This window comes from Pongo abelii, chromosome 5 (genome assembly GCF_028885655.2).
Source record: "Pongo abelii isolate AG06213 chromosome 5, NHGRI_mPonAbe1-v2.0_pri, whole genome shotgun sequence".
NCBI classification, from domain to species: Eukaryota; Metazoa; Chordata; class Mammalia; order Primates; family Hominidae; genus Pongo; species Pongo abelii.
Genome location: NC_071990.2, coordinates 93,687,853 through 93,711,524, shown reverse-complemented (window position 1 = coordinate 93,711,524; position 23,672 = coordinate 93,687,853). Strand labels below are relative to the sequence as shown.

Genomic DNA, 23,672 nt, shown 5'->3' with positions numbered 1-23,672 from the left:
ATGATAATAAATATTCTAAGATGTATTTTGTATATGCATGAGAGGAAGAGTAATTCAAATGTTTTTCAAATGCAGATAATATTTTGTCTTTTTCATTGCTTACATGATTTCTGTGTCAAGACCAAGATAGTAATTATATATTTGCATATAATTTTGTTTTTTATTTCACATAATATTTCTATGTGAAGTGAAGAATTACAATTTATATTCAAATTTTATAACGGACCAGCTTTTAAGAGAAGAGAAACTAAGTGACCCCCAAAAACACTACTGGCCTGTATTTGTACTGTATTTACTCACTTGTAGGGAAATGGTTACAGACTACTAAAGAAATTATCATTTTTGTTCCACTTTACTGAAGACAATATCAGAAATAAAGTGGTAATATAATGAAATATACATTCCTACCTGAATAGCACATACAGACAAATAAGCACTGACCCAATGAATAAATTCAAAAACATTCTCCATCCTTTCCTTTATTTGATTTTGGCAACTACCTACTTGTTCATGTGGTACTAGCAATTATATAATGAATTCCAGTTTTTGGAGTATCACAAATCTATTACAGTAGAAATGAAATGTTTCTACACTTAAACACACATATCTATGGGAAGACCTGATCCATGAAAGATGTAACTTACACTTGCTAGAACTTGATAACAATGTTTGATAAAGTGAAAAATCTAGGTTTAGTTTATTTTTGCAATTACAAACTGCTGTCTTTGCTAAACTATTATGCACCTATTTCTGACGGAAAATGACAAAACAGCACACAAAATAGTTAAACACATCTTCCTTCTAGAACTACTGCCAAATCGTGTCCCATTTCTTTCATAAGGTTTGCTTGAAAATGCTACAAATGCCAAGTGCTGAATGTACAGAAAATACTTCTATTGTTGCTCTCACTGTATTAGTTTACAACTTTTTCCCCGAAGGATTGTGGTTGTGTTGCTCCTGGGAGGAGCTGACTGTCATTAAAGTAGTGGGAAATAACATTAGGAATCAAATATTTGCTTAGACATAGAAAAGGCATCTAAAAACAAAGTTTTTACTTTTAAAATGAAACAGCTTAGAGTACGTTCAAATTTGCAAAGGAAATAAAAAAAAATTATAGTAAGTTAGGTGGTCGAGGAAACAAAATCTACCTTTGCTTCTACTGATGCTTTGAAAATCCACCAAATTGAGAAGCATTAAATGAACAGAGAGACAAAGACAAAGACAGAAGGGAGAAAGAGGTAGAGGGAAGGCTTGTAGTAAAAAATGCCTTATATTTCAATTAAAAGGCTCTCTTCAAGGTCTGACTGAGATTACTTTAGCATTTTCCTCATATTTCAACACCCGATTCTCAGTCTTGCTGCCTTAGGATTTTGTCAATGCCCTGGAGTTCATGGTATTCAGAATGAGTTATAATTAATACACACAATAGTTCTGCCACTACCACAAAATAGCAATAAAAAAAACAGAAGAATAGTCCAATAATTTACATTTAAATATACACATCATACCCACTCCATCTCTCACCATTCATCCCATGGTTCATCGTGCCTCAATCCTACCGTCATCACTTTCTTCACTGAATGTGACTTGTTTCCTCTTTGACCACTAATATCTCATTCAAAACTCGTTCTGACACAATCTTCTCTCTTTTGTCCCCCCAGTTAACTGTTTACTCATTCCTTAGGTTATAGTTTAGATGTCATATCCTTGAAAGAACACTGCCACTCTTCCCACAAACAAACAAATCACACAAAAACCTGGCTTACTGTCTCTGGCTTGTTTTTGTGAACCTTCTGAGCTATCACAGTAAATTGTGCCTACCACACTATATTTTAATTGCTTCTTTAATTAACTGATTCCCACACAAAATTGGAAGCTTCGTGAGAGCAGAAGTTTACTCATTATATTCACTTATGTATTTCTAGCAACTAATGTGGCAAATACAAAACTGTTAAAGGAAGTAGTAAATGCATATAATTTAGGGAAACTTCTAAGTATGAAGTGGATTATTCACTGAATTCATTAAATTGGGAGGTAAAACTAAGTCTTTTTTGGACACATAAGAGGACCAACTGGAATTTAGGTTATTTTAACTGTTACTGAATTTCAAGAATATCCTGATCTTCCCATTTATCCCAGCTTGTTGGTAAAGGAAAATGTGAGGAACCTAGAATTCCATAGGATGACTTTTAAGTTGCATGCTCTGCTGCTCTTCTCCTTTTGATTTCCTGGCTCCTTGGTAAGGATTTTCTCCACCTTATGTTTATGATTATTTCATGATATTTATACTTTGGTATTCATTTTGTTGGCTTCTTTTTTGGAACTCATATTCTTAAGTAAAGGCTGTCTTGACAACAATGACAATCTGCTCCACCCCCTAAGCTTGGGCCTGATAGAACCAAAGGGATGGTACCATCTCTGAACCAGTCTTCTTCATTTGGAAAGGAGTTTGCCTACTTTTCTTATTGTAACAGGGAGGTATTTTTATTAGATTATTTTTTAATGGTGCTTCCAAACTGTGATTTCACAATTCTCAGCATTCAACTGACGGCATAACACATGAGCACCTTTAAGAAATAACTTATGTGGTTATTTTTTCTGTTTCTATTATTTGGAGTGAGACTCTTAAGGATTCACAATTTCACTTTCCATTCCTAAGGTTGGAAGTTTGTACTTGCTCTGTTTTAGATATTCAGAGAAAGACTATCCCTTAATACAGACAATCAGAGTTGAAACTAACACATTGCCTTCTTTGTTACTGGTAAATAAAATAGAACTGAAGAAGCCTGAATTTTGTCCTAAACCAAAGAAAAAATAAATAGATTAACAAATATTTTAATTTGTAGATTATTTTGGACTATCAAAGAGGATCATAAAAACAGTGGTAGTGCAATGATAGCTTTAAAAAATGCCACCTATCAAATCAGTACCATGTTTGATAATATATGAGAATGAAAGGAATGCATTTGCTGATTAAAATTACATTATTATTTAGCTTTTACGTAACACATTGGAATAATATGGGTAACCTTAAAGGAGGAGGAACTCGGGTTACAGGGAGTCATTAGAAAGTATATATGCAGGAGGTTTGCTAGGTTGGGAGCATTAACTCCATCAGACCACTAGGTATCCACTTGCCATAATAAGGAAGTCAGTTTAGCAAATAGGCACTAGCAGCCCATACAAGATGAAGTGCTATCACAGTGAATAATCACTTCAGGTTTTACAATTAGCTTTATCAAGCCCATTAAATGATTTGTCATTGTCAAATTGTTGTTACCTCCCTTTTCCACTTCAGGAATTTAAACATTCTATAATCTTATGGAGGTAGAAGGCAACCAAAGTCATGAAGGATAAACTGATGAAAATATAAGAATACAACAAGAAAAACTGAAAGTTTTCATGTTTAAAAGGGTCAAATTAAATGTAAGTTTCGTCATTTGTTCTGGTTTTTCATTTGGGATACAACACTGATAATGCTCTACAGGCTTCATGCATTATTAACTAATTAATTAGTTCCTACACTGTGAACATCTTTGAAATTAAACCTGCCTATGTAAAAGAGCTAAATTTGCAGTTTAAAAGGATAAACCTCTCAGAGCCATTCTTGCATTTGCCTTCATTTTACTATAATTATAGCACTGACATATTTAAATTTGAAGGCTTTTACACAAGTGTTGCTATGAAATATGTAAGCACACATTTTAATATGTCCTATACATATGTACTATACATATTAAATAGACTTAAGTGGGGAACAAGAAATATAGAGAAAAAAATGTTATTTTGAACACTCTTACAGAGGAAGGTTATAACAAAACAAAGAAAATGTTGAATACATTGTCATTAAATACATATCCATCTGATCCTTTGCAAGTGAATGTATACATATAAACACACGCAAAAATATATCCCTTGGAAATCATTTGAAAACAAGTATCAGGTCTCCCGATTTTATATCCAGGTTTGACCAAAGGTAAGATTTTGACCTGACTACTAGAATTTTAGAACACTGTTACCAGGAACTTAATTATCATGTGCAGTTATGGCTTTAAAAACAAAGGCAATAAATCCTTGCCTTTAGAGTTACAGGAAATATTTTATTCAGAAAGCCTGTTGTTTATAGAAAACTATTCTTTCTAATTAACAAAATAACCACAAGCCACATTAACAAAACCACAGAAATGCAGCAAAGAAAATCTGTGTTTCCAAGTGCCCTCAGGGTCATCTTCCAGACTTCTCCAAGTAACTATAATTAAGAGGCAATTGACAACTCAACTTCTCGTTGGCTGTTTTTTGATTTGCAAAAGTTATTGAATCAATTAAAAGACCTAACATAAGAGGCAAAATTAAAGGATCCATATAAAAGCAATTCTACCAAATCCTCTTTTAAAAGTTAGCATTTGTGCTATTAAAATAAAAAAGCATATAATAAATTTTATAACTATGCATTTTTATCATAAAATTGAATACAGCATTTAATAGAAAAAATCCTTTCTTCAAAACTGATAACATTGTGGTTACATTTGGTAAACAATTCCTTTTGATTTGTCAACACTTCATGGTTTATACTGTGAGTACTATATGGATTGAAAATATTTTGTCTTCTCTATATCTATATTGCTGGATTGTGAATGGATTATTTTTGTATGTGTCAAATATGTAGCATTCAAACATTAATTTATTCAACCATGCATGCAGCACAAGTTTGTTGGGCATCGATTATACAGTAGGTATTTATTATGCTATTTCCCTGGGCTACAGTGTCAAATAAGGAAAAATTCACTGTCTTCAAAGTTGTTAAGGCTTAATTTGAGAGAAAAAGAAATCCCTGCATATAATAAACTGTGGTAATTTTTTTAATTGAGTTTTTGATAAGCTGCTCTGAGGAAAGACTTCTAAATCTAAATAGGTGACCATGGAAAACTAATGCTCAATTTGGGGAAATTAGTAGGTATTATTTAATGACATAAGGGCTGGGGAGAGTGGGCTTTTTTGAACACCCAAACAAAGAAGTGGTATGTAAGCGAGCAATTGCCGAAATAACAAATGACATAATATGTTAAGCAATGGCATTTCAATATTGTCCTGAAAGCTACAGGGAATCACTGAAGGATTTTAAAGTATCTGATAATATGGTCAGATTTGAATGTTTAAAAAGGTCACTCTAGGAGCAGCTTGGAGAATGAGTTATAGGGAAGTCCAGAATGAAAGCAGCGAAAAAAGCAGTTGGTAAAACTATAAGAATAACCACTTGACAGTCAATGACATAAACTTAGATATTCACAATGGGGAAGAAGAGGAAAGAGATATGACAGATCATAGATAGATATGGAGATAGATAGGTGGTAGGAAGCTAGGTAGATAGATAGATAGATAGATAGATAGATAGATAGAGAGAGAGATAGGTAGACAGACAGGTTCAAGGCAACATAAGTATTGATTCAGAAATATGAACTTTGAGATGTTTGCAAAACTTCTGAAAAAAAGGCATCTGGTTGTCATTTAGCTATTTGAGGCTGCCCCAAGAGCAAAAATGTACAGATAGTAAAAGCATCAACCCAGGAAGATGATAGATTCTCAAGGGAGCAGATGCCTTTAGTAAGTGACTGATATCTTCTTGAAGGAGACCCCTGAGAAGTAGTCAGACAGGTAGAAAGTTAAGTTGCAGATGCCAACAGAAGAGGCATTTCCATCTAATGGGATTTCACATAGTAACAAATAAAACCCAAAGAAGCAATTTCATATTTTCTTCCAAGATACTGAGTCAAAAGTTTTACTTTTTCTATTTTCTGTGACAATCTCACTAGCAAGAATTCTAAAGTAGTAGGTGTTAAAAAGAAGGAAACACAAATGGCATTGAAAATTTCATAACCTGATCCTGTGGTTTGAATGATTGTCCCTTCCAAAACACACATGAAATTTATTTCAATGCGTATTTTGAGTATTGGGAGATGGATCTGTTGAGAGGCAATTTAGGCCATAAAGACTCTACTCTCATGGGTAGGTTTATTGCTTTAATATAAGGGCTTTAGGGATTGGGCTTTCTCTCTTACCTCCCCTACTTTTCTGCTATATGAGAAACAGAGTTTCTCTCCTCTGGAGAATAAAATATTCAAGTGCCATCTTAAGAGCCAAGACCAGGTCCTTACTAGACACCAAACCTTCCAGTGTCTTCATATTTGAGTTCCTAGCCTCCAGAACTGTGAGCTAATAAATATCTGCTCATTATAAATAAACCAGTCTCATTATTGTGTTATAGCAGCACAAAAAGGACCAGAACACCTGATAAATTAGACCATAAAAATACAGCCTGACTGTAAAATTAGAAGATTTTTTTCTTCAACTTTTATTTTAAGGTCCAAGGTATATGTACAGGTTGGGGTTTGTTACATAGGTAAACATGTGCTATGATGGTTTTCTGCACAGATCAACCCATCACCTAGGTGTTTAGCCCAGCATTCACTAGCTATTTTTCCTGATGCTCTCCCTGAAGATATTATAGGAAGAAAAATTTCACTAAAATATGTCAATAGTTTATCAAACACCTTCCTTATACATTATGCTAGACTAATTCATACAAATAGAAATAATTTATATTATATATAATATGATACCCAGGTAGAATTGCTTTCCTATACAATTTGAATTAACAAAATCTATTGCATTCAGAATTTTCTGGATTATGTGTAGTTCCATGTAAGAAAGTTGTTATTACAAATCTCTCAAGAGGAAATATCACTCTCTATTTTAAATGTGTGGCTTCTCTGCTGAGGATTGTGTTATGTGAACAAGTCCCAAGTCTAGAGACCTGCTGAGCCCCAAGACTCTTCTGAGCCCTGGGAAGACTCTTCTCATTTCTACAAGCAAACTCTAAGCCCCTGATAAATTCAATCCCCCTACCATGTCCCATGGATACTGACTGGCTGTAGTGAGGGTAACCTTCCTTCCCACCTTCCCACTCTTTGTCTTCCCAAACCATCAGCAGATGAAGCTTTCCCTTCACCTCATTTTTAAAGGTTTTCTTTAGGATACTCTTTACTACAGAGAAACATATAGGTTACAGTAATAATTGCAAACCTCTTGCAATTTACAAATTACAAAGGTTCCAATAATACACATATTCTTCACCTCATTTTTAAAGGTTTTCTTTAGGATACTGTTTACTACAGAGAAACATATAGGTTACAGTAATAATTGCAAACCTCTTGCAATTTACAAATTACAAAGGTTCCAATAACACACATATTCTTTAAAATGATTATTTATAAAGAAAAAGAATACTCTTAGGGCCTGTAATTCTCTGCTATTTTATGCTATATTTTATTCATAAAATCTTTGGTGGACCTGTCTGAACATACCTAATTTTTTCTTTGGAATTTTATCACTTCCCTGGAGATGCTGTGGGGAAGGTTTGCTCTGTTCTGAGGCACTCCTAAGCTGCATTTCAGGAAGGAAAACAAGCCAAAATAAGTCAAATATCACAAAAACTCAAACCCATACATGGATCCTATCTGTCATTAATTGGAGTAAAGTGATCTGTTCTTACTCTAGTTGTCTGCTAGTGAATGAAAGGAAACCCTTGAAGAAAATACCATCTAGAAGCTCCACAATTCTCATGTCAATCTTTCTCATGAAGAAATTAAAGAAAAAAAAATCAGTGGGCTTTCATCCAAGAATGCAAGATTGGATTAAGATTTACAAATCAATGTAATTTACTACACAAAGGAGAAAAATCATGTTTATTTTAATATATGCATAAATATTTTTGATAAAATTTAATAACTAATGTAAATAAGTCATCAAAGGGAAACATTTATGTCATACAGAGTTTTTAAAAGGAATTGCTAGTGAATTTCACACTTACGGATCAGATACTGAAAATTTTACTCTGAGATATACAATGAGACAAGCATATCCACTGTACTTCCATTTAGCATATTGGAGGACAGTGAAAAAAAGTAAAAAAGAAGTCATAAGAATTTGAAACAAAAAATAAAACAGTCATTATGTTCCGATGACATTATTGGTAATGTAGAATATAGAAAACAAAATATATATATACTGTTTAGATTTTTGAGTAGGCCAAAACTTCCTAAATTTTATGTTAAGAGCACAATAAGGATGAACCAGAAACGACAAAAAAAATGATAAAGAACTTTTGTTTATCAAAGGACATCATTAAATGAAGAAAAAAGCAAGCAACACAGTCGGAGGAGATGTTTGCAACACATAAATGATAAAGCTCAATTATCCAGAATATATAAAAGAATTCTAAAAATTTAGTTATTCAAAGTCACGCCTTCCATTAAGAAATAGGCAAAAGAGTTGGAGAGACCCTTATGAGAAGAGGGCAATACACATAGGAAAAGGCCCATAATCTCATTAGTCACCAGAAGCATGTAAATTAAAACTCCAATTAGGTACCAATACACACACCTGAATGGCTAAACTGGAGGTGGAGATGCTGACAACATGAAGTGTTAGGAAAGACATGGAGCAGCTAGAACTCTCAAGCTCTCAGGGAGTGTTAATTTAAAAATAAATAAATAAAACTTTGCTTAGCTACTAATGTTCTATTTCCATATAGGGCATGTTCACTAAGGTGTTCACTTGGTTTAAAAAACACATAGAGTTATGAGTTGTGCACTTTGATGCATATGTTATACCTCAATACAAATTTTAGGGAAAAAATTACAATTGAGAAATTAAGCAGAGAGCATGGCTCTAGCTGAAATTGGAAATTGGTTATAGGAAATCCATTTGGATAGGAAGGTAGGCTCATGAACTTTCAGTCATTCTGCTGAAAGAGGTTCCAGGTCTAGATTACAGTTATGAGAAAATAATAGAAGTGGGAGAGCTCTGTAAGAAATTACAACCAGAAGTATCCACAGACTACATGATTACCTATAAGGAATCCATCAACTCAAGACTGCTTGCTGTGGAGGTGGATGCTTTGTGGCATAACACATTCCGAGAAGGAAAAGTTTCTATAGGAAAAAACAATGTAGTAGAGGAATGATGAGCATTTCATCTTCTTCCTGTGTAAGTTGTAATTTCCACTGGATTGTCATTTCTAAATGTTAGTACCAGGGGCTAACATTTTTCATATGCTGTGTGAATGAGGGCTGCAACGTAATCAGGCAGTGTCAGGAAAGAAGTTATATTTGACTGTTTTTTCAGTTTTCTTCTTCTAGAATGATGTAGGCCTCTAACTAATCTAGTTTTCTATAGTACATCCTTCCCCTCATTAGCTGCGGAAATATGCTTACATGATTCTATATGAACCAAATACACAAAAACAGCTAAGCAAATGGCTGGGTAGCTATTATTTAAAAGTGTTGACAGTTTTGTTAAAGACATTCTTAATGGAAACCAGTCATTACTCTCCTTCATTAATAAGACAATTTCTAAAAACCACAAAGGCAATAATTTCAATCCTCCATTATGAACAATTATTTACAGGCCTGAAATGTTCATGTGTCCATAACATCATCCCCCAAAACTTCCTCCTTTTCAAATTCCAACTGGACTTAGAAAAAAAAAAAAAGAATTTTCCAAGTTCAAAGATATTTAACATGAATGTCAGGATTCTACCTTCTTCTTTACTAGTAAATCCCTTTTACTCATTTTCAAGTACTGGCTTTGTTAAGCATCAAAATAACCTAATATAAGTACTCCTTTAACTGCCATTTAAGCAGCTTATGGTGCTTAATTCACCCTTAAAGTTTTACTTTAATCATTCATTTTATGATCATTTAAAACTAGCCATCTGCATTGAGGGAAATCATTTATTCAACAAATACTTATTGATTTACAATAAATAAATCGCAAATATTTATTGTTCCTACTCTGTGCTAGGTACTGAGGCCATGACACATCCTCTGTCCTGGGAGTACTGACAGCATAATTATCTGTTAATGTATTACTAATATTTGTTGGTTTATTTATTTATCACCAATTCACTAGTATAGCACCCCAAACATCTCCTATGAATCTGGGCCCAAACTATGAGCTCAAAAATTGTTTATATATTTTAAGAGTCTGTGGAATAGATAAAAAAATCAAACGGATTTTATGAATAAGTCTGTCAAAGAAAGAGGGAAAAAAAGACAAAGAAATCAATGTCTGTGATGCCTGCTGTACTCTCAAATATTTTTTAAAAGGAAGCCCTATTTACATATACATTTATTTCAGTTAATTCAGAAGCAACATCACATATACTTGATATTTAATTTTACATAATTAAATAATATTCCTGTGATTTATACATGCATATGGTAACTAGAGGAACTCAATTATGCATATAACAAACAAATACTGAGAGGCCCGTGCAGTAGTAAGGTTTGTTGGTTATTACTGGACATGAATAAGCCACATGCCAAGACCTAGGCATTCCTGAGTCACTGTGGCATGATTCGGCCAGCTGATATGGCTGCAGCAAATCGAGACACCCATAAATTATGATAGACTTGAATATACACTAATACCAGGCTTTTGTTCTGCTAAAGGTGGCTCACAGTCAAGTGGTAAACAATTAAGTAAATATACCACCTACCAACTTAGCTGTGCAAACTCTTATAATTATACCACTGACCCTTAACAAAGCAAATCTAAAGACATAATAGCCTTCATGGGATCTGTAGTGTGTCAGGAGAAGGAACACACATGGTCTACAAAAGAAAATAATTTAAACCAAAATGTCATCAGCACTGAGGCCTTTATATATTTTGTGGTTTTTCTCACTGAAGCAGGAAGAGTATCCAATTTGTAACACATTGATATCATTATCTTGAACTGAGTTGAGCCTTACTGAAGAAACCGTATTATGTTGCTCTTTCTTTGATTGTGAGGATTTCTCTGTTCAGAAAAATCCATTTGAATCCTATTTGTCAAATTTTAGTATATCCAGGACAAACCATCCCTATGTAAATATGTAAGATTTGCTAGTAAAAGAAAAAGGAACTAGGTTTTAGTATTATGATTACAAAAAGAACAGTCAAGGGAGATTTTGTATAAAAATATTACATTGTTGGACAAAAATATAGCTACATAATAGGGAAACTCTTATAGTCTTTGTATGTTATTTATTAAAAAAGAAAGTCTACCTTAAATCTTTATAATTAATTACTTCAGATAAGCAACAGCCGTTTGACTCTTGCAGATTTTTAAAAAAATCTATTTCTAGAAATAGAATGTCTTGTTTCTATAATGCTCATTTACTACAACATTTAGTTTAATCACATGAGCATTTGGAGAAAATAATTTATTTTTACCACATAAGATGTTCTTACAATCACATCAGCCATTTGTGAGTCTCACTTAAAATAGTCAACTTTTACACTTTGTGTAATGTGAAGAATTTCTCTCATTAACAATCAATTTTGGTAAGTGTAATGAAAACTGTTATGTAGTAAATGAGAGACTACAATTATGTTTCAAAAAGAAAAAAAAGAAAAAAATCAGAAAGATGCCTCAAATCATTTGGTTGTCCCTCAATATAAAAACTAGAATTTCAGTTACCAACCTTCTACCCAGATCCCAGTAATGCTAATTGTTTTTAATGAAGATCCTTTTAGTAAATTAATCAAGGACATTTTAGAGTTACGGAGACTCTTAGAGATTGTAAAGATGATGCTGTTTATTTCATAACTAAACTCAGACTTGAGGCAGTTGGGACCAGAACAAAGCATAGAGCAAGTGAACGAGAGTTAATAATTGGTCTCCAGTCTTCAGAACCCTGTTGAATCATCTATGACAATATATTGCCTTCCTAACTATCAATATGTGCAACTGCATTTTAAGACTTTAAAATATTATTTTCCTTTTTCTTAGCATGTTCAAAATATAATAAGGAAAAACCAAAAACAAGCCCTAGCTCTCATATAGGCTTTCTACTTCAAACCAAGCAAACATTATTCCCAAATAAACAAATTTTCTACTGATTGGCCTCTTTTGTTGGCATGTTGGTATGTTCTCTGTGTACCTACAACTGCTTGACAGCAGGCACAGCATTTAAAAAGCCATAAGCTTAACTATCCTCCGAAGAAAAAAATTTGGATTGGAACCCTGTTTTGTGGTGAGGTGACTTGACTTTCCTAAGAAGGCTGAATTTCAAGAGGAGGATGGACTAGAGTAAAAAATGGGAGGGGAAAAACCCCTCTAAACAGGCTTGGATTCATTAACTGTAGATATTTACAAAGATTTATTTGAAAGATAATCATGAAAAAATTGCTTTTTTGGGATATCTACGTTGTGCCTCCTTGTATTGATATGAAGAATCAAGATGAGATTTTGATTTTGCATACACACAAGAATTTTGAGGCTTCAATGCTACTATAATCCAAACTGTAATGGTATAAAAGAGTTTGCTGTGATATTTGTTTTGATAGTCTCATAAACTAATATTCAGCTATAAAATAATAATATTTCCAGCCAGATACAGTGGTCCATACCTGTAATCCCAGCACCTTGGTGGGGCTGAGGCAAGAGGATTCCTGAGCCCAGGAGTTCAGGACCAGCCTGGGAAATATAGTGAGACACCCATCTGTACAAAAAAAGAAAGAAAGAAAAAATAGCTGGATGGGTGGCATGCATCTGTAGTCCTACTCAGGAGGCTGAAGTGGGAGGATTGCCTTGAGCCCAGGAGTTTGAGGCTGCTGTGAGCTATAATTATGCCACTAGAATTATATTCATTTATCAAAAATGAAAGAGATAGTATTTTGACCGTATAAAATTGTCTTATAAAGAATATCAACCTCCATAAGAAGAGATATTCTGGGATGGCAAAAATAAGTTTGTGAAAGAGGGGCAAAGATTGGCCAAAAATTCAAATATGTAAACACTGAGGAAATTTTCTGCCTTTTTTTTTTCAGACCTAGGAATGTATTATAACCAGTGTACCATTTCTTAGCGAATAGGTTGTATCATGCATGAGGAGAAATCCAAGTCCAGTGAAATCAGGACAACTCTGTGCACCCTCCCTGTACATCTTTAAGATCCTAATAATTCCCCAACTCAGATGTGAACACTTTGTTGTTAACTCTAGCCATATATCAAAGTTGCTCTCCTAAAATTTTAGAAATGTAGAAATGGTGTTAAAAAGCATTCTTAAGGACAAACCATTATCACTGGATAATGATAAATTATCCAAGTTAAACAATAGTATTACATTATCATTGTTTAAACACAATTGCTAAAATGCTATTAGTTATTCCTGAGGAAGAAATTTTCTACAGAATTGGGAATTTATTGTTTTATTAATGTGAGTTTTCAGGGATTTAAACTCCCTCACCTACCCCCACCCCACATTTAACTCATATTATCTTTTTTCTTTAGACTTTCACAGATAAAAATGGTTGCATTTTAAATTGTTCGGATTAAAAATTTGCTTTAATCAGTTTTTCTCAATTTCAGACCATTTATTTGGCATCCATAGAGTTGCTTTTGCTTATTTTGTACAATGAATAAAATGTTGACAGAAAGGAAGAGGTAGAACTAAAAAAAAAATTTACAGATTATTTTTCTTGTAATCTCTGGACACACTATGAAGACAAAAAACATTTTTACTCCTTAGTCATTGATGTTTATGCTCAGAGAAATATATGTCACCAAAAAAATCTATAACTAGTAATAAAAGAAATAAAAGCTGTAACTAGTGATAAAACATGTTATAGTTACTACAAATTACACATATGTACATATATACATAAGTACATACATGTGTATATTACATATCTATATGTAATATATAACATAAATAACAATAAATCAAAAATAATTATATTTCAATGTTTCAGTGTAATATGTATCAAGCCATATAATATATATTATCTCTAGTACATACACAGTCATATATATGTACATGGGATACATTCTGAGAAATGCATTGTTAGGCAGGTTCATTGTTGTGCAAACATCATAGAGTGTACTTAGATGGTATAACTTACCACACACCAAGTCTAAATGGTATGGCATATTGTTCCTAGGCTACAAATATGTGCAACATGTTAATGTACTGAATACTGTAGGCAATTGTATCACAAAGGTAAGTATTTATATAAACATATCTAAACATAGAAAAGGTAGTGCATTGTACTACCACATTAAGAAGGCTAGGGCATCGCTAGGTGGTAGGAATTTTTCCACTCAATTATAATCTTATGAGACTATTATCCTATATGAATCTGTCATTGACCAAAACATGATTATGAGACACATGATTGTATCTGTGTTTAATTACTCATTATTCAAATATAAATCTCTATATGTGTTGCATACATTTATGTAAATATAATTTCATGTTACATACACACAAATGAAATATATCATATACATTATGTACATAAATTACTATAAAGACTTTAATTTTCTTTCAAATAACCAGTTATATATGTGAAAACTAACCTTTGACTTTCTATAATGCAGTCGCCTTTTTGTCAGCATTTATTTCATTAAAAGGTGAATATAACACAGAATCAACAGGAAGATAAAATCATTTGAAAATATGTCAACCAAATTTAATCTGTGATGTTTATGGATATTATATCTTCAATGCTAATTAGAAATTTTTTGTTAATAAACAACAAAGGAAAATATTTAATGGTTCTATGAGTCAAAATATCAGACTTACTAAATCATGTTCTCTACAGGGAAAAAATGTTAAACATTTATAAAATAATCCTTTAGATTTCCACATCTGATTTTTGAAAGCGTCATACTTAACATGAAGTATGCTGGGTATATGTTTCAAAATTATAGAAATCTGAACATGTTCTCATCATCTTATGACATTAATATCATGTAAAACCTTGGTTAAATAATAATGCTATAGGGGAGGAAAAGACAAATGTTTTCTCTACCTTTTTAGGTTTATTCCTGAAGCCTGTAAATTAAACTGACAAAAGACAGATTAACAGGTGAAAAGGCACACACACAAATTTATTAACATTTTGATGTACACAGGGGCTTCACATAAAAATGAAAACCCAAAGAAGTGGTTGGACTTGGGGGCTTCTATGTCATTTTTAAAAAGTGTAATACATCATAGAAAAGTGATGACAAAGGAAAGGGGTGGTTGGGCTACTAGGTGAGGTAAATTGTGGGAAGGTGACTAGCAAACTTATGATAAATAAATGTTGTTTAGTAAGGTTTGTTTTGCAGACACAAATCTCCAGTGAGAAGAGTAGTCTTTGAAGTTGTCCTCATCTTCCTGGTACAGGCAAGGGTACATCTCTACAAATGAAAATTTATGTCACCATTACAAAGGGAAATTTTATGCTCTGCTTTTAGGCAGATGGGGGAGGGCAGAGAGCTCCTCATGTATCTGCTGTTCCTCAACTACCTTCAGTTCAAAGTAATCCTCGTGCCAAAATAGCATATTTTGCCATGCCATATTCTAAATCCCTTTAATAGTAATCTATCTCATCTGCCTCCTACCCTAGTTGTGTATGTGATCCGGTAGAATAAAGAAAGAGAGAGGAAAAAATAAAGGAATTCAAAAAACAAACTATTTGTTTCCTTAATGTAATCGCCAAAATAAAACATTTCTTGTTTTTGAGATTTACTATTTACGGACAATTTTACTGAGCCATTTGTTTATTTAGGATGGCCTGCTAGAAGTCTGTTTTCTTTTATTTCCAGCTGTTTATTTATTGTCACATTTAAACACCATCTACATTCTTCAATTTTTATGTAGAAGTATGATTACTTTCCTTGATTAATAAATAGGAATAGAAAATGGATAAGAAGCATGCATTGTACCTATCCTAATCAAAATAAACTTTATATTGGTCATATATCTGTAAGCCTCATGATAAATGATTCCATAAAACTTTATTTATTGACATATATTTAAAACTAATATTAGTCTAGGTGGATTTCTTTAAAAGAAAGTCATTAATTATTTTTGATTTGTCAATGTTTGCCAGCCTTCACATTGTGTCAGTTTTGAGTACATTAAGTCAGTTTGCAAATATTATTTATAAAACACTGATTCTATATATCCAAAGAATTTATAGGTAAAATAACATTTTGTAACTTGGAAGATTCACATTCTCCCTCTATTTCTTTTTTTTTTTTTCAAGCAAAGGGGAAGAAAATGAGTGCCCTTAGAGAGAGCAGCTGTCAGCACTGGTTTTTGGAAAGTTCATGTCACACAGTCTGACTTTCATATCATATTGTAATAGCTGCTTTCAAGAGTTATGATTGATTAGGGCTTACTAAAAATTCCAGTGTCAGTTGCAGCCTAAAAGGCAACAATTCTCCTGTATTTGAATAAAAACAGTCTAACTCTTCAGACCTTGGCATCCTTTTTTCTCATTCTGAGGAAGGAGGTAATACTGTCCCTAGCAAAAGTGTTGCAGAAACTGACTTTAATTTTTAAGCCTAGATTTATTCATTTTTTCCCATAGAAACATAATTTTATCTCTTCTATTTTTGAAAAAAGTTTGTAAGTAATTAGTAAGAGCTAAAGATACACTATGAAACTAGGTTCAATTGTTTTTTATTTAAATCTGAAAGTGAAGTGGTGTTTCTTTTTAGTCCACTTTTCTAGATTTTTAAGCTTTAGTTTGTCTTCTTGAAGATAAATGTCAAAAAATATTATTAAAATCCAAATAGACTTTTCTTATGTCAGATAAAACTTACTAATAACAGCAGGTTATTTACCAAAGTACTACAGACTAGCAAATTTATGACTGTCATGGTATTTTAATAGATTTGATATTAATGACATGAAAAACAAAAATAAACACAGAAATGTTAAGTTGATTAAATAGAAAATTGCCAGTAAAATGAACCCGTCAAATTTAATTATTGAGTTTGAAATTTTCTAATTTGAAAAAAAAATGGACAAAACAAGTAGGCTTTGAGGCCAAATATGCAATAGAGTTATTGAGAAAGAAAACCTGATAGTACCCAAACAAACAGTACCTAAAATAGAACATAAATGTTCCTAGAATATAAACATTCCCATAGAACAAGAACAAAGCTCTGCTACTGAAAAACTTGCTGCTTGCTTACAGAATGAATAGAAGTGAATGTACTGGAAGCTGTAATTTTTCAGTGATGTCATTAACAGTTGATTCTAATGATATCTTCAGGAGTTAGGCTACATTCCTATATTTGGCAGAAAATAGAACTTACGTGGAGAGAGACACTGTTTAGAAAGTTGATAAGTTATTTTCTAAAAGTCATTTAATGAGTTAAGGAAAGCAGATTCTGATGAATTTGGCTGTAGTAAAATCTTCAGATTACCCAAGATTTAACTCCAGGAAAGAAAAAAGTCTGAAAACAACCAAATGTTAAGCCTCTTCTTAAACAATTATAAATTTAAAGTGCACTTCGTAAATTTTCACTGAAACAGAAACTTTGTACTTAGTAATGTAGGTTTTTTTCAGTGTTCCAAGAGAGATTCATGTGGGTTTCTTTAGGTGGTAGGGAGAATGTAGAATTCAACACAGTAAAATAAAACATTTTTGTTTAAATTATTTACATGCTATTAAAGAAAAGATTTACTTAATGCATATGGTAATATAGCTTAAATTCTTTTTTGTTTCTCTTTTAAACATATAACAAGTTAATGAGGACTTCCAGAAGGCAAATATAAAAATAAAGTTTTTCTCAAGTATAAATTGATTTGTAGAATCACAGAATTTTATAGCAGGAAAATCTCGTAATGATGAGTAAATTTATTCCACACACTATGGCATGAATCATTACACAAAGTCTGTGATCAAGTGACCATTATCTCTGCTTCAACACTCTACCTTACAAGACAGGACAGAGCACAATTTTTTTTTAGGTAGTTCCATCAGTGTTACAAAAATATTTTTTCCCTTATGTTTGCTTAAAGAATAATTTCCTCTCATTGATTTTAGTTCTATCCTCTGGAAATTTTCATGTTATGCATAATCCCTTTTCTGCTCTACAGTCTTCACATATTTTAAGACCATATGGTGTTTTCTCACATTTCTTTCCCAGCATAAACAACTTCAGCTTTTTAAAATTACTGTTCATGTCTTTAGGAAGAAAGAAAAGTTGTACCTAAAGAGAGGAGGCTCATTTACATGGGTAAGACCTAATATAGCTCAAGGCAATTTGATTACATCATAAGGCTTACAGCATCATTGAATAAATATGCTTAGATGTACAAAAGCATTGTGAATGGCTCCTACTCACACAGCAAAACAAACTAGACTTCTTTAAATACGCAATAGAGTGGTATCTACCTCTTAAATACTTAGTATCTCAATATCAGTAGGAATGTGTATCATTCCAGGTATTTACTAATTTAACCTGTCACCCAACATTCCCAAAAAATTCCTTTCTGAGGTTTATCTTCCCCCATGTCCATATTCAACATCATCAATAACTGAACCACTGGTAAGTGGCAGATTCTACCCGTACCCTCTCATTCCCAACCATCTTGAGAAATTTTGTGCTTGAATTTGGACTGGATTAAAACTTCATCTAGCATACTAATTGTCCGTCCTACTTCATGTCATCTGAAAATTTAATAATCACGCTTCGTATGTCTTCAGCTAAGCCATTCACATAAAAAATGGTAGTCTATAAAATGAGGTGTTTTCATCTGGGATTGCACAAGATGATTAGAGCCATTGAAATGGAAAAGAAAATATTAGAGGACTTACATTTTTATCTATACAATTAGGCTATATTAACTCTCATTAATATTTATAATATTGATTGACTTATAACCCAACCAGGTTTTAAAGTCAGAGTGAATGTGAGTTCTTTAACACAGAAGGCTGGATGATGATAACCTAAGGATCTGTCATATTTAACATATTGCTACATACTGAAGTTTTCATATTCTAAGCATATTCCCTGGCTATTTACATGAACAAGTAGTTTAAAAGTTTTCTGCTAAGAAAATACAACTGAAAATAATATTGTTTTGCAAATGTAAGCAAAAGAAAGAAATGGCATAACTGATACACTTCCAGTATAGCCCAATAATCAGACACATTACGTACACATGAGAATCTAAGCAAAATTGGCAAAAAGTCAGCCCCCAATTTTTTAATTATTGAGAAGATTATTCCAAACACAGTTTTATACCTTCAATTGTTGAGAATAAATACAGCAATAAATTTATGATGTGCCTTGGGATATTACTAAATAATTAAATGAAAGCATCACAAATAGGAAGACATTTAAAAAGCAAGCAGTTAGAATGTTATTAATAATATATTTTTAGAGTAACTTTGTATGTTCATAAATCAAATGTTATCTGCTCAATCTTTATCTCATTATTTTCCATTTCACTTTTTGTATAGATTTTATAATCAATGTAGTTTTAACACGGAAGTAGGTAAATAAGTTACAAGTCAGATGTCAGCAAGATGGTGGAATAGGACTTTGCAGTGCTCGTCCCCTGCAAAAACATCAATTTGAATAAGTATACGTGCTTGAAAACACCTTCACAAAAAACTAAGGAATCCAGGTGAGAGATTACAACCCAGGAATGTAGCACAGAAATAAGAAAAGACACACTGAAGAGAGTAGGAAGGAGAGTTTTACATTACCTGCATCACCCTTCTCCCTCCCAACCCCAGGCAGTATAACATGGAGAGAGATAACTCTGCTCGGGCGAAGGAGAGGGAAGCAAGCACAGGACTTTACCTCTGATCAACAGTGGGACTCTCCCAGTAAAATCCAGCAGCATGTAGGTCCCCATGGCCCTAGACTGTAGTCTTGCACCCATAGAGCAAACTTCTAGGCCCACTCCAGCATAAGGTTGGATCACACAGCCCTAGTCTCCAGGCCTACCCAGAAGACTCATTATATGAGCCCACCCCACCAACAGTCTGCATTACTCTAGCCCCTGGGCAGGCTCTAGCCTCTGAACAGGCCCCAGCACTGGGCTGGCACCAGTGGCCTTGGGCTACAGGCTGACTCCAGCACCAGCCCAGCTCCTATATACTCTCAGTCCAGGCTGACCTTTCTGACCCCAGGCTTTAGGCTGACCCCACAGATTCAGTCTCTAAGCCCACAACAGGTCCAGGCCTACCCCAGCAGCCCCAGGCTTTAGGTTCACCTGTGTCAGGCCAGCTCCTGTAGCCTTAGACATCAAGTCAACAATCCATGGACCCATCCTCTAGGCTAGTCTCTGTGGCCCCAAGCTCCAGGCCCAACCAAGGCCCAGGCCAGTGTAGAGCCAACCTGCCTTAGCAGCAGGATAGCTCCAGGATCCAGGCCAGTCACAGTGGTTCCAGGGTCCAGTGCGCCTAGGGTCTGGGACTACCCCAGTAGATTCCAGTTCCAGAACAACCCCAATAGGCCAAACTTTTAGGGCTACCCCTGCAGAACCAGGCTCAAAGCCCACACCAGCACCAAGTTAACCCCTGTAGAGACAAATTTTAGACTACATCCTATGGATACAGGCTCCAGGCCTGCCCTTATAGACCCAATCAACAAGTCCACCCCAGTAGATCCAGGCTGCAGGCTCAATCCCATGGACCCAGATGCCAGGCTCATGCATCTGCTCACCCAGGCACCAGCCAGCCTGCCCAAGGACTCTAGCAGAAAGCCTGCCCATGAAGAATACTAGAAGTCTGGTCCAAAATCTCTGAACAGGCTGAGTAGTGATGAATTTTTCCAGATAAAGCCAATATGCAAAGACTAGAATAAGTCCTTACTTCTTCAAATGTACTGACACCAATGTACAGCCATAAGGATTAAGAACAATTAGGGGAACATCATCAAAGGAACGAAATAAAGTACCCATAAACAACTCTAAAGAAACAGAGACATATAAACTGCCTGAAAAAGAATTCAAAACAATTCTTTGAGGGAATCTCAATGAACTTAAAGAAAATATATAAGTGAACTTAAAGAAAATATATAAAATCAATTCAACAAAATCAGGAATACAATAAGCAAACAAAATGAGAAATTGAACAGAGAGGATAAAATTATTTTAAAAATTGAAACTTAAATTTGAAGCTAAAAAATACAATAAACAAAATAACAAAATGCAATAGAAAGTATTAAATAGCAGAATTGATCCAGCAGAAGAAAGAATCTGTGAACTGGAAGACAGGTTATTTCAAAATATACTGTCAGAGGAGAAAAAAGAAAAAAATAAATAAATAAAAACTTTTATAAAGCTTGTGCAACTTGTGAGACAGCATCACAAGAGCAAATACTCAAAAACAGAAAGTTTCCATAAAGAAAATAACAAAGGACCAGAAAACGTATTAAAAGAAATCATAGAAAATTTTCCAAATTTGGATAAAGATATAAATATCCAGGTACAGGTCAAAAGTCGCCAGTAAAGTTCAATAAAAACAAGACTACATCAAGACATGTTATGATTAAACTATAAAATACAAGAACAGTCCAGGCACAGTGGCTCACACATGTAATCCCAGAACTTTGGGAGGCCAAGGTGGGAGGATTGTTTGAATCCACAACCAATCTGGGCAACAAACCGAGACCCCTGTATCTACCAAAAATAATTAGCTGAGCATGGTGGTACATACCTGTAGTCCCAACTAATGGGAGGCTAAGATGGAAGGATCACTTGAGACCAGGAGTTTTAGGCTGCAATGAGCCATGAACACATTACTGTTCTCCAGCCTGGGGAACAGAGCAAGACCCCATCTCTAAAAAATAAATAAAATAAAATAAAGAACAAAGAGACACTCCTTAAAGCATCAAGAGAAAATAATATTACAGATAAAGGAGTCCCAACAGTGCGAGGAGCACACTTATCAATATAAACCTTATAAGCCAGGAGAGACTGAGATTAAATATTCAAAGTGCTGAATAAAAAAAACAAAACTGTCATTCAAGAATACTTTAAATGGAAAAGCTGTCCTTTAGAAACAGAGGAGAGATAAAGACTTTTTCAGATAAATAAAAGCTAAGGGAGTTTATTACCACCAGACCTGTCTCACAAAAAAATGCTACAGGAAGCACTTCAAGCTGAAAGTAAACGATGCTAACTAGTAGCAGGAAAATACGAACATATAAATCTCACTGGTAAAAGTAAATATGCAGTCAAATACCACATACTCTAATACTCTAATGGTGGTATATAAATCATTCATATATTTAGTGTGATGGTTAAAATACAAAACAATTAAAAACAATAATAGTTGTAATAAGTTTTAAAAAATACACAATGCAAAAAATGTACATTGTGACATCAAAAATATAAAATGTGGTTGAGGGAGGCCAGTGGTGGTCCTAACTGGTAAGGAAAAGGGAGTCTAGGACAGCTGGCTCGTAAGTGATACCAATTCTCTTCACCCCACTTGACCCCCAAGAGTTTATTGTGGAAGATTCTCACAAGTGCAACACATCAGAGACAGCATCTCAATCTGGTTCAGCAGTTCAGAGAGCTCATATTTCTCATATTACTAAACAGATGGCACTAAGATGATCTGTACTAATGACAATGGTACCTCTTCCTGGAGAGCAAGTACAGGTTCAGGGTGTCATCCAGACAGCTCAGTCTTCTGTAATTCACCCACCACATGTGCCAATAGTATGATCTTTATCAGAAGGTGAGGAGTCTCTGGAGCCATCTGACAGCTTAGGCTCTTTACAGAAAGCCTACAGGATCCTAGCATGGCATTCATCTTACAGAAAAATTTTAAAAGACCTATCTTCTGAAGGTATATGGGGCAGAAAATGAGATGGAGAAAACCCTGGAGTTTTTGCTGTCACTTCTGTCTGTTCCCACTCCTATCTATCAGAAGGGCAGCAAATAGTACATTGCCATTGTCCCAAGTGGAGACACCATTGGCCAGTTCAGGCACAGCTGGAGTACAGAGACTTCAGACATAATTAACCATGACAAATTCAGGCAATACTCGGCAAGGTACAACTATTCTCCAGCATATGCAGGTCCCTGATGGACAGCAAATACTTGTGTCTAGCAATCAGTTGGTTGTACAGACTGCATCAGGTGATATGCAGATATATCAGATCCAAACTGCCTTCAACCACTTCTCTGCCACAAACTATGATGATGACATCTCCTGTGACTCTTACATATCAAACAAATAAGACAGAAGACCCCCAGTTGAAAGGAGAAATAAGGTTAATGAAAAACAGGTTGCTGGATGAACTTGACAAGTTGATTCTAAAATCTATGGAAGAGTAAACAACAAAGAACAGCTAAAATATTTCAGACAAGATTAGAAAAGCCACTTGAGAATATCACAGAAGAAAGAAAGAGTATGTGAAAAGCCTAGAAAATTGAGTTGTAGTTATGAAAAATAAAAATAAAACTCTAATAGAAGAGTTAAAAACTCTGAAGAACATTTATTTGAATAAAAGTGCTTGATTCTTAAGAAAGAAGATATTTTTGCGGACCTTCATAAAAATTAAATAAAACTTTTAGTGGAATTTTATAAATTAAAACTTTAAAAGTGAAACTTTTTATTTAAGCTTTTGCAACTCAAGGATAAGCATCTTATACAATATATCTGGTGACAGAAGATTAAGTAGAAAATGACCCCAAGGCAGCTACTGGCATGAATGAAAGCTTTGTAAAAATTAAACATACTCAAGAAGCAAGAAATAAGTTCTCAGCAATCTGAATTTTCTAAATAACAATAGCTGTCAATCCAAAGTGGCAGAGAAGATAAAGTTTGGTAAGTTATATTTTTTAAAACAAATTAATTTATCCCATA

The 23,672-nt window shown here is 33.9% G+C and overlaps 1 pseudogene; it reads left to right on the top strand.

The window, feature by feature from the left end:
* The window catches only part of LOC100450103 (cyclic AMP-dependent transcription factor ATF-1-like), a 49,488-nt pseudogene extending 26,165 nt beyond the window's left edge, over positions 1-23,323 (top strand).
* Positions 23,324-23,672: the final 349 nt, after the last annotated feature.